We start from the raw sequence: 12,157 nt of genomic DNA, 5'->3' as shown, positions 1-12,157 counted from the left end.
GTTACTTTGTTATTGTTGTTGCTGCAGCAATGGAAATCCCCACTTTCTGCTTCCTGACTTGCCAGTAGAGAGGGAGAAAATCCTGTATCCTGACAAGAACTCTAGGAGGAATTAGCATTTTAAAGATTTCCACCCAGAAGCTGTATCCTTTTTCCAGAACTCCCTAGGACAAATTGGTTATTTGTTTAAACTCATTATGTCTAAATGGGCTCTTTCATACCCTAGGAGATACTCTGAATGTCTAACCTTAAGTGCTTTCATAAGACTGGGTGTTTTCACCTTTCCCTAGTGACTGAAAAGAGATTGCTGACAGTCATGGAGGCCACTGCAAAATGAAAACAATGTGATGGAAAGTGGGGCCATTTCCTTGTCTGTGGCAGCTCAAAATAACTTTCACAGAGTCAATATGGCTACACTTAAATCACTCCAAGTAAAAAAATTCAGTCCATATTTTCATCAGCCTTCCAAAGCAATAGAATCTTTGTCGCCTACAACACAGCCTTCACGGTGGCATAGAACAGAATTAACTATGGCTATGAAAACAGCACAGATCGATCTCTGAAGCAAAAAGCCTTGTTACTTACAAAGACAGACTTTCATTAAGTATGCACAAATCATAGGCTGAGTCAGAAGAGCCTTTCCTACAGCTATTGTCAGAGGCAATGAAACAAAGTATTTGTGTAGATTCAGTTCTCATCATAGATATTAATGCATCCAAGTCCTTTTTGGATTCATTTCTACAGCCACAAACCTTAGCTCAGTCCTTAATCTCATGATTTGGCCTCAAACTTAGAATAAATTTAGCCATGTAGCATTTGCAGCTGGCTGTAACATAATTTGTAGTAGAACATTCATTTCTTCTTGATTTATTGATGGTGCTCACTTAAATCTCCTGTACCACGATGGATTGCATCTCAGTAAAAAGGGCCAAACCAAAATGGTGTTTGGATGAAGTATAAAGCTTTAGTCCCTGACCTGAGCACATTCCTAAGACTCAATGACTTCATCATCCAGCCATTGCTAAATTAAAGAGGAAGAGCGTAGGAAGCTGTGCATAGCATATGTAAATGTGGTTTATATAGAATATGCTAACTTTGGCTATTTTTTGGTATCGTTTGTACACCCAAGGAAAGTAAAATGAATTTATACAGATTCTTTGTGGGTGTAGGAATTGCACACTCATCTAATAAAGGAAACCATATACATTAAAATGCAGTTTTCTTGAAATTTAATGAAATTCATATCTCACTGTAAAACAGACAACAGTTATATATATATAAATGATTTTTTCTTCCAAGTACAAAAAATAATGCTTATCAGAAATCCATATTAAGAGATCTATTCTATAAGTTAAATAGTAGAAAAACGCATCAGTTACATGAAAAATTCTGTAGTGATGTGCTTGTATGACAAAGACCAAATATATGTAAAGTCAAAGCTGGATATGCTTATGAAACAGAGAAAAGTTTTGATGTCTGCTCTGGAGCTGAAACGAATTGGAAAAAAGATCTCCTGTATGCTGAAAAAGAAGTGAAACAGAAAGACAATTTGAAAGCTGCCTCATATAGTGAGAAAGACTATCCATGATCTAAATTTTAAGAGCATCTTCAGAAAGAACCAAGTCAAAACAAAGATTATCATAAAAAAGAATCATCAGCAAGGATAGAATTTTATGGGACTCCTTCCATGCTTAGACAAAGAGACATAAACTTGTAAGTAGGAAGCTGAGAGAAGATTATGACATTAAATGGAATAATTATGCTTTTATTTCCACATGTAATCAAATGGAGAAACAATCAAGTCAAACTAAAGACATTCTTACTTCCTTTCCCCTTTGTTTGTCACTCTGATGAGGAAATTACAAATGGATGAAAAATATTAATTCACAAGTTATTCCTCCATTCAGTGTCAGAACTGCTAAACTATTTATGTAGCAAATGTGAAGATCTGAAGCAAAGATTTTGAGCAGGGGAGTCTGGATTTGTGAACAGACACAAAGGGCCTCCACCTAAAGAAATGAGAACATATAAAGAATGACTGCAAAGAAGATAAAATATATGTACAAATGGTCATCCATGAAAAGCAATATTCAGTGATTATAATATTATCATAGTTCTTGTGGCAGTAAACACTGCAGCTTCCACCTTTCTTCTCATATTTCTTTTAACTCAATCTTAGTTTCAAGTGTCATTGCCCGTAAAGCCCCGATTAAATGTTTCAAGGTGACACTGGAATGCTTTGGTTATAGTTTCCCACCTCTTTTTTGATGCATGTGTATGATATAATTCTTAATTCTTGCTAACAAAGAGCTTGCAATTTTTCTATTCCTCTATGAAAGACTAGCTCTTTTTTTTTTTTTTTTTTTTTTTTTTTTTTTTAATACAAGCACATACAGTTGTATTTGTTCTAAACCTTTCTGGTTTTATTAACATTTATTTATATGTAACCATTTACTGTATCAAGACACCATAAATAAATAGAAAGAAGCATTTACATTATAAATAGGATGCAGATATTTCAACCTGATTGACCTTGTTACAGCTCATCTTATAATTCCTTAATTAAAAAGATGCAATTTTGTTTCTGTAAAGCACCTAAGGAAGATGAAATTCTGAGCCAAAAAGAAACAAAATCTTTTCTAGCAATTATTTATAAAGAAATAACATGTCACATTGCAATGTGAAAGGTCATTGATTTACTGCTTCTGACTAATCATCATGAATTTAGAAAACAAAATGTTTCTTACCTTCATTAATATTTTCCATTACTATAGGGATAGAGGTTTGGGACTTAGACAATACAAGAAAGGTCATAAATGTAGAGCATCATTCTTTTTCTCTTTTGAGAATCCACTGAAGTCCTCAGAGAGGAAAGGTATTTAAGAATGTGCTTAAATGTCCCTCGTCAGTAAAGCATGTCAGCACATTCTTCTGTTTGCTTGGAGATTTAGGGATCTTTTTGCTGTGCTTGGTTGAACTGAGGAATCTTTCTAAATTCAGAGACAGAGCACAATTTGTACTGTAGGAAGGCAGAGAAATATAAACACAAATTCCAACTTCCTCATAAAAAACAATCTTAGCATTATTTGTTGACTCCATTTTGCAGGAGTGAAACTAGACCATTTATACTTATTTGCAAAACTGCTTTGACAGCTGTGCTTTGCACTGAGGATTGCTCACTGATGCTTCCTTTCAGAGTCATAGATAACTATGAAGAGTCTACCTTTGTCTGATAGATTGTCCTCCAGTCACTTCTTTCATATGAGAAACTCCATCTCTATAGAAGATGGAAAGTTTTGAAAAGCAGCTGCCAGGCTTCCTGTCAAAATGGTAACGAGATGAGCATTTCAAGGAGCAAAGGATATGCTACCACTGGTTTATCTAATCCAGCCAAACAAAGCAGTGTTCAATAGGTGACACCAAAAAGGTGTTACAGGTGTTGTGTCCAGTTTAATTGTTAGCATTCTGTTACTTTCTACATAATTTCATAAGCAGTTTACAAAGAGTAACGTAAGACATTAATTCAAGCATTGTGTTTGCGGTTTGAAAATAAACTCGAGACTGTAAATGTTTATACGAGTTAAAAACATCACCAATGCAAACTAAGGACAAGTAAGTGTAATGTTACCTGGTTTATGATATTTCAGATCTGAGTGAAAGCCCTTAGAATCCAATGGCAGTAAGTCTGTCCACTGTCACTAGTCAGCTTGCTAAATACCAAAATAAATGTGGGTCATCCTGGAAGGTATTTTTATCTGTTTTTTCCCAGAAAACTGAATCATGGTGCTTTTAATTTTTCCTCAAGAATCAATTAAAATGAATGCAGGAAGAGAGGCTTTTTGCAAGGGAAACGTATCTTCTTGATCTTAGATTATTATAGATTTAATTAGTCATTTCATTAGCTCCAAATGGCAGTAGTTAAGAAAATATCAATAACTCTTTAAAATCCATTTTCGAGTATTTGTCTGCAAATAGCCAACAAAGATGGATGACAGAAAATTGAGACACTGTGGCAGGAAGGGCCATGGGTCTGTAGAGCCTGTTGTTTGGATGATGAGTTGCCATTGTAGAACCCATTCTATAGGGTCTACACAACAGGGATTTTGTGCTGAGTACAAATTGAGGAAGTGGCCTTCGTGATGGTGCTGCATGTAGCAATGACTAAGCTTCAAACATCATGCCTTTCTTTCAAGCAAAAGGCACCTTGTCAGCCACTGTCACAGAATGACACTGAGTGACGTCTAATTCATCCTTGCCACTAGATGACAGCACAGCAACACACATCTATAAAGTAACCAGTATTTTGCTATGGGTTACGTATTCCTGGAGAAACTGGGTTCAAATATTTAAGGAGTAGCTCCATGGCAAGAAGAGATGATGTAGAATTTCTATGTCTTTGGATTTTCTAGAGTCTTTGGACTTCACCATGCAACATGAATATTGAGAAGGAACTTGCATGACTTCTCTGCAGCTGAGGACAAAAAGCCTCACATACATCTAGATGGTTTCCTTCTGTTTGCATTGATAAAGCAGAAGGCATAACAATGTGATGGCTAGTAACTCTCAACACCAAAACACAAGGATGACAAATCCAAATGTTTAAGGAAGGTATTTGATATGAGAAGTAATTTTCTGTGTACTTTTGAGATCAGATGACTCATCATGTTTTAGTTTAACAAGTCTTTTCTCAATGCTGATCTGGTGGGTCCAGTGATACAATAGACTTGTCATCTACATATTGAAAGACCAGAGAACTCTGGTACTGATGGATGCTTTTGACTAGAAAGCACCAGTAATTCTGCCATTACTTCATGAAGAATACTTTTTTGACAGCTATTCTGAAGAGAAACAAAGATGATTACAGGAAAACAAAATCCATGGGTTCAATTTCATGAATGTTTATTCTGGAGAGTTTATGTAAACAAAGGCTCTCTTTCTCCCTACTCTAACTTACAATACTCTTCCAAATTAAGTGGTTGTATTTTCCAATGAGGGCAAGAAGAGAGTCATCACACAAACATATACCTTCTCCAAACTGTTATAATCCAGTCCACTCACTATGTACCAGTGCAGGGAGGTGGACTACAGGACCTATTGAGGTCCTTTCCAATTCCATTTTAATTTCTTAAGTCATTACTGTCCTTGAGTTTGAATTAATACAATATATAGCTGTGTTAATTCCTCACTCTCAAAGACAGGGCTCTACACCAGACTAGAATTACAAGGGTCTCTCATGGTGGAATAATCTAGAAGAAATTAACTGTTCCTGCAAAAGAAGCCTTGGATTGGTCTCTCACACTTATGCAAGCACCCTACTGTTAAGGTATGCTGGGGTCACTTCCTGTTTCTTTCCTCTCCTTCCCTCCCTTCCCCTTTTCCCTGAATTTTTTGAACCTAAGACATTTTTTTTGCCTGTCAAAAATATGATATATTCCTGTGAAAACTTTTGCTTTTCACAAATGACTTTTTCCAAGAAATAAGCTATGTTTCCCAATCTTTTCCAATCAACAAGAGAAAAGGTTTATCATTTTCTGTGTGGCAAAAAAAAAGAGCAATCAATTTAATTTGAATGTACCAGTTGAAAACCTCAATCAAAAAAATATTTGTCCTCCTTATCTGTCCTTTCTTAAAGATGTATATGTCTAATATTCAATGAAAATAAATATTTGCTGTCACTCACCTCTACTTTCAATGTCCTGCTAATTAGTGCTATTGCATATGTTTATGTATTCATCACACATAGGTTGTGACATAACAGGACTGCAATATATTAGCATTTAGTGACCAATTCTTAAACATGTTTACAATTTTCTTCCTAATTCTGCTTTCTTCCAAAGGGCAAGGAGAAATCACAGCCTACTGAGAAAAGGCCAAGACAATAGCTGTGTGTGGGCAGGGAATAAGTATATTCCAGGATTTTGTGGCTTTTTCTTTCATCTCTTTCTTTCTCTTTGATAATACAGCTGGTGGATACCAAACAGGGAGTACTTTATCATTGGCAAAAAATGTGTAGGAGAAAAAAAAACCCAAGTATGCCATTAACTGCTTATAAATATATGCTCTCAACCCTAGCAATCAGCCTTCAGGATTTCTAACCTCTAAGCTCTGTTCAATTCCTTCATTTGAATTAAATTATCAAATTGTATCTTTTCTAGCATGATTAAACACATAACTGGCAGGAAGATTATGATTGAATAGGAAAGATTTGCATTTTTTGAAATGCACAGTCTGTGTTTCTCTCTCTGTAGGTGTGTCTATGTGTATACATGCACCCATATAAATATACACACATGTACATTCACATATGCTTGTGTGCATGTGTTTGTATGTGTGAATGTCTGCATTTAAATGGGATTAGGGAGCAGGAAAGGAGCCAGGGAGAGAAAAAAAATAAAGCTAGGTTAGACAGGGTCTTCTAGGCCAGATTTTTCAAGCTTCTGCACCCAATTGCATCCACTGCGACATTCAGAAGAACTCAGTACTTGGATTTCTCAAGAAAGTTCAACACCCATGATGCTGAGTCTTTCTCACTCTTCCAACCACATAGCTTAAGGAGCTCAGCTGGAGGTTGTTATTTCTTACCTGAAGACCCATGTTTTAGAAGCAAGTAGGAAGAAAAAAGAAACTCTCTCAGCCTGCTAAAAGCCTTTTCTTTAGATAGTCACGTCTTGCATACAAACAATTGCACCTGCAAACACTATAGGCACATTTGCACAGGCCTGTTGAAAAGCTGGCTATAAAAGTTATTTTACCCAAAGCCATGGCTATTAAAAAAAAATCCTTATGAAAATGTTCCATGCTTTAAAATCTGTTTTTATTTTCCTTACTTATTATTTACTGTCATTCTCTCTCCCACCTATGGAGTACCAATACAGCTGTGCATGGAGAGAGACATAAACATTCTCTCATGTTATGATCTGACACTGTAATGTGTTCCAATATTGCAATAATAAATGGGAAAATTAAGTGCCTATAATACAACATATCAGTATATGATAGAGAAAAACACATGAGCAATGGCAGACGGGGAAGTATCTCACATTTGCTAAATGGTAATTGGGGCTGTGGTGAGCACTTCTGCTGATCACACGCCTGCCTGTGGCAACTGAGTCTGAACTTCATTTTTCCATCGCTTGGATGGTTTAACACTGATAGAATAACACTGTGGAATTACAGCCAATCATTGGCATTGGTAAAAGTGAGGGGAAAATTAAGCCTCTACTGGCTACTTATCATCCAGTTGATCTTCATCACAGTTTCAGGCTTTCCTCTGCCTGTGGACAGTTAAGTAGGAGGCTCCTTGTCCCTCTAGGGTAGGATGCTTAATACAAGGTTTCTGTTCATCTTGCAGTCACACATGTCAATCATCTTCAAGAGCTGCATTGTCACTTATGGTCCCATAGGGCCAAAATGCAAAGAGATTTTATCATTTTCACTTGCAGTCTCATATCACGGGAATCAGGAGTTTATAATGTTAATAAGACTATGGTAAGAATGTTATCAAGGCATGACAAATTCTAATGTCATGGGACCCATACTGTTAGACAGTAAAGCTTTTCTCTTCATTCATGGATTTGTATTACATCACTGCTGAGAGACTATACTGCATTCCTCAGTAGAGAAGCTTGCAATATAAATAGGCAAGACAGACAAAAGACAGGAAAAAGCAGAATCATCATTTCAGACAGACAGACCTTCTGGGTCTTCATGAGATTAAACAATCAGCCCAAGGCTGCACAAATAGTGTGTGGCAATGACAATTTTCCATATTTCATACAGTCTTCTGTGAATCTCTATGCTATGTGGCCAACAGATTTTCGTGTTTGTCTTTTATATCGTGATCTTGTTTTTTCAAAATAAAGCTATAACTATGATAGAAAATGTAATTTAAAATAGGATACACAGGTAACTCTGGCATAATTCTTCATAGAAGTTATTCTTTGATTCCTACCATATGCAGTGAAATAATTTAAAATATTCTCTAAAATAAGACTATTGCTTAGAATGTCTTTAGTCTCAGTAAGTTTTGATGTTTAAAAAAGGAGCAGATGAATTTCCAGAGCTTTCTTTTATACACACTTTGTGCTAAAAATTTCCCCCCTATTTTTTATTACTCCAAGAACTATTGCAGATTTAACTGAAGAGTCAACATTTTAAAAGTGAATTCATCATCTGAGATGTACACCTTTGCGTAAACATGGTTAATTTTAAGTACAAACTAACATGTATAGTCAGAATTTTTCTCCCTCTGTCATAGGAAAACTGGACATTTACTGCATGCTCAGTTTAGCCTTCAATCTAAAGGTAACAGTATGATCATCAGGAAGACCATATCACATATACTAATAAATTATATGAAATTAAATTTTCTGCACTATATATGTGAAATACCATTGCTAACCTGATGCTTAATTTAATCTCAGAATTAATAGAATTTACAGTAGAACAGAATTTAATCTCAGCAAGCAGAACAGAAGCAAAGTTTACCTCACTTAGTGATTATGTCTCTTTTGGATCAACAATAAAGACAGCTTGCAATAGAAAAATTCAACTATGAGGAAGTTTGATGGCTTTTATAATAATTCCCAAACCTGGGAAATACCAAGCAGCTTCATTTTCTGGTTTAGCTTCCTCACAACTTTGTCTACATGGGCTGCAGCATACTGAGGTGCATCGGTTTACCCCCTGAGCATCTGATTCATGCATTCTCTCTGGCTTTGCAATCTATTGGTGCAAATGTCACTTTAGTGATTCTGTCACCACTTACCAGGAGTCAATGATCCTTTGCAGTAAATAAAATTTACCTCATTCTAAATGGGACTTTTACAAAGATAAAAAAAAGAAATAAAGTTAAGGACTAAGAGTAGTTTAAACAATTTATTTGTCATGTATGCTGCAACACTACTGATTTCAGGAAAATTGTGCCAGATAAGTTTGACCCATTAACTTTTCTCTTTATGTGAAGGGTAAAGTATTCTCAGAATAAGATAGAAAGGACTAAAACAACCAGAGATAATTCAGATAAAAGGAGTTTAAACTGTACAGCTGATCTACAGATTATTAGGAAGTAGAAATGTCTGTAGCTGGAAAAGAAAAATCCAGAATTATTTGTGTACTTAATAGATTGCACTTAAAATATTGGGAATGGCATCCATAAGGTACTGAAATTCTTTAATATGCCAAATGTGTATTTGGGTATGGTGGAAAGTCAGTTGAAAGGACTAAGAAAAGGTGGTTACACATATGGGAAATGCTTGCATGACAGATGGTATTTGTTTTATTTATGCCTTCACAACTGTGTTTATGTTCTTTTAAGAAGCATGTCTGGGTGGAGCCTTGCAGAGAGGTTGTGCAGGCTCCTTCCTCAGGGAAGCTGTTGAGCACGTTGAGACAAAGAATTCTAGGTTTCATGGGGCAGGCAAAAGATATAGAGAATGAAGATGATAGCTTGAAGCTCAAAGACACTGCAGGGATGGGATTGGTGCAGTCAGGCAAATGAAGAGACCTTCCCAGGGACAAGAGGAGAACTGAATTTGCTTGGTGACTGAGGAAGTCATTGAGCTGTCTGGAAACAATCCACTACCTGCCAGCTTTGTATGAGACATCATAATGCTAGTCTGTCTTCCACGGTTGCTTTAAGTACTATTCAATAAAAAAGTTTAATTTATAGATCTCTTCAAGTAAATGTTGGCTTTTCTGAATTTAAAACCACTCTATCTGCTCTGGGGTGAAGGTCTAGGCACATTGAATACAGTGCTGTGGTTGACTCACTGTCCCATCAAAAGTCAAAATATAAAAAATGTTAGAACAACCTAACTTAATGAAACATCTAGTAAGCATTTTCTAATATCTTGGGCAAACAGAATGCACTGGAATGCCTCAAGTGATAATGAATCTTAAATTACTATTTTGGTCTTTAAACCTTTTTTCAAGAACACTAGATTATATTTAGAAAAGTTATCTTCAGTAAGTACCTTGCTTCAGAAAGACTCCACACTCTCCTAACAGAAGCTTATTTTTGACAGATGTTTTCAGGAAACAAAGTCCCTTTGGCTCAATTGAATTTTCTCTTCGTACATAGTTCCATGTCCAGATAACTCTTTGGAGCAGATCACTAGAATATTTTTGTCAGTTCTTCAGATAACTTGACTGCTTCAGGTGCTTTTTGGCAACTGTAAAATAGAACTTTATGGTGAAAAGATTTTGGTTCTTTTCAGAACATTCCCAGGAGAATGGGATCATTCAGCTGTCACTTTCTGTTATGTAAGCAGCATATCTTGGACTTTAGTGCAAAAGTCTCTCATCACTACTACTGCAATTTATACTTCCCATTTATGTTAATAGTGATTTATTAAAAATTAATCAGAACAACTGAAGCTGCCAGAATCCCTCAGAATCACAAAATAATTAATAACTCTTCCATAAAGGTGACCTAGGCTCAGCATGCAATACCTAGTTTTTTTGGCTTACCACTGGAGTTTTTTGTTCCTTACTAGAGTAAATAACTAGTCTCCCTATGCCAGGGAAGAATTAAATATCTTTCAAAGCTACACTGTTGAGTAAGAAGCAGCCTAATGTAACTGATAGCAAATGCCCAGGAGAAATGCCACTCTTCCAGAATTTTCCCCCCTCAGACCTTTACAGATGTAAATGGCTGGCTCTCTACTTTTAGACCCTTTCCACAAAACAGCAAGAAATAGTGGTGTTGCCACTGCCTTGTATCTAGGTGGTCACAGTTTAGAGTGGAAAGGATACGAAAAATACTGACTCAAATATCTTTTTATCTTCAACAGTTTTTAAGACATATTTTCACCCTTCTGTTTTCCAGCAGTCTTGTTGCTTTTGAGAGTTTCTCTCAGTTTTGACTGTTATCATTCCCATTTGACACGATCTATCTGAAATGATACACTTAATTAAAAATACAAACAGTCACCGGGAAAGAACCTATGACTCCTCAATTCTCAAATGGAGGGACAGATTTTAATTGCACTCACTGTTTTTATTGTTCTCTTTTTATCTACAGATATATTGAATTTTCAATTAATATTCATTTTTTTCCATGCAATGTGCTAGAAGTTCAAGAGATGAGTACTCTTAGAATAATCAATAATTGGGTTTTGAGGACAACATAAGGGGATTTGCAGGGTCAAGTCCTCCTGAAGAAAAGAGTAAACTCAATTTGGATCTGTCACATCTTCAATTGTGCATTCAAAGATTTCAGCAAATTTGAGACAGACTATGAAACGTTCAGAACTGGCAAAAGGCATTTCTAATCAAGATCAGTTACTACCTGGCTGTTCATGATCAATTACTGGTGGACAAGCTTTACATTTATAGACTTCAAGTGGCAACTAAAATGCAAATCAGAGGATCAAATGTGGTGTCTAAAGTCTCACTTAGGTATCTAATCCAGTGTAAGCACTTTAGAAGAACTTGCTCCTACTGAATTGTTATCAGGTGAATAACCAGGGTAATAAAAGGTGTAATTCTATGCTTTTCGTATTTTCATCTAAGATTAACTTCAATAATCTCCATTGTACCAGTTGACAAAAGAGTGACACCTTTATTTCAATTCTACAGAATAGGAATTATAAATTATTTAACTTTTAAATATTTTATATTATGATTAGAACAATGACTAAAAAAGTACAATCAGTTTATTGAACAATGAAGGCCTGAAGTCTGTTACAACTAAATATACAAAACAATACTTTCTTTTATAGCTGTGCAAGTGAAATCATTTGTTCAACTACAGTTGTAAAGTATTGATCAGCAAATCTAGTCCTCCAATACTTTATCGTTTTTTGTTCTATAAAACATAAGTATCCACAGTCCTTCACAGTAATTTTAAAAAAGAACATTGAAATGCTATCCCCTTACAGGAAGTCTGAATTACTAATTCTGTTTGCTCACCAGTCCAATAATGGCAAAGTAACTTAGGAAGTGCTGAATTTGAACCTGCCACAACAATCAGAGTTTTTTTGGACTGACAGGCAAATCAGTCTTAAGAGCATATGTTCATTTCCACAGTCTCTAACGGTCTATAAGGATGCAATACATATTTTCCTATTCTTAACAATTTAATGACAATCATCAGACTCATGAAATTGTAACGGACACATGTTTAAGAGGGCTCACATCTGGCCAAGGAGGATTGG

This window comes from Colius striatus, chromosome 15 (assembly GCF_028858725.1).
Source record: "Colius striatus isolate bColStr4 chromosome 15, bColStr4.1.hap1, whole genome shotgun sequence".
NCBI lineage: Eukaryota > Metazoa > Chordata > Aves > Coliiformes > Coliidae > Colius > Colius striatus.
This window is presented reverse-complemented; position numbering follows the sequence as displayed.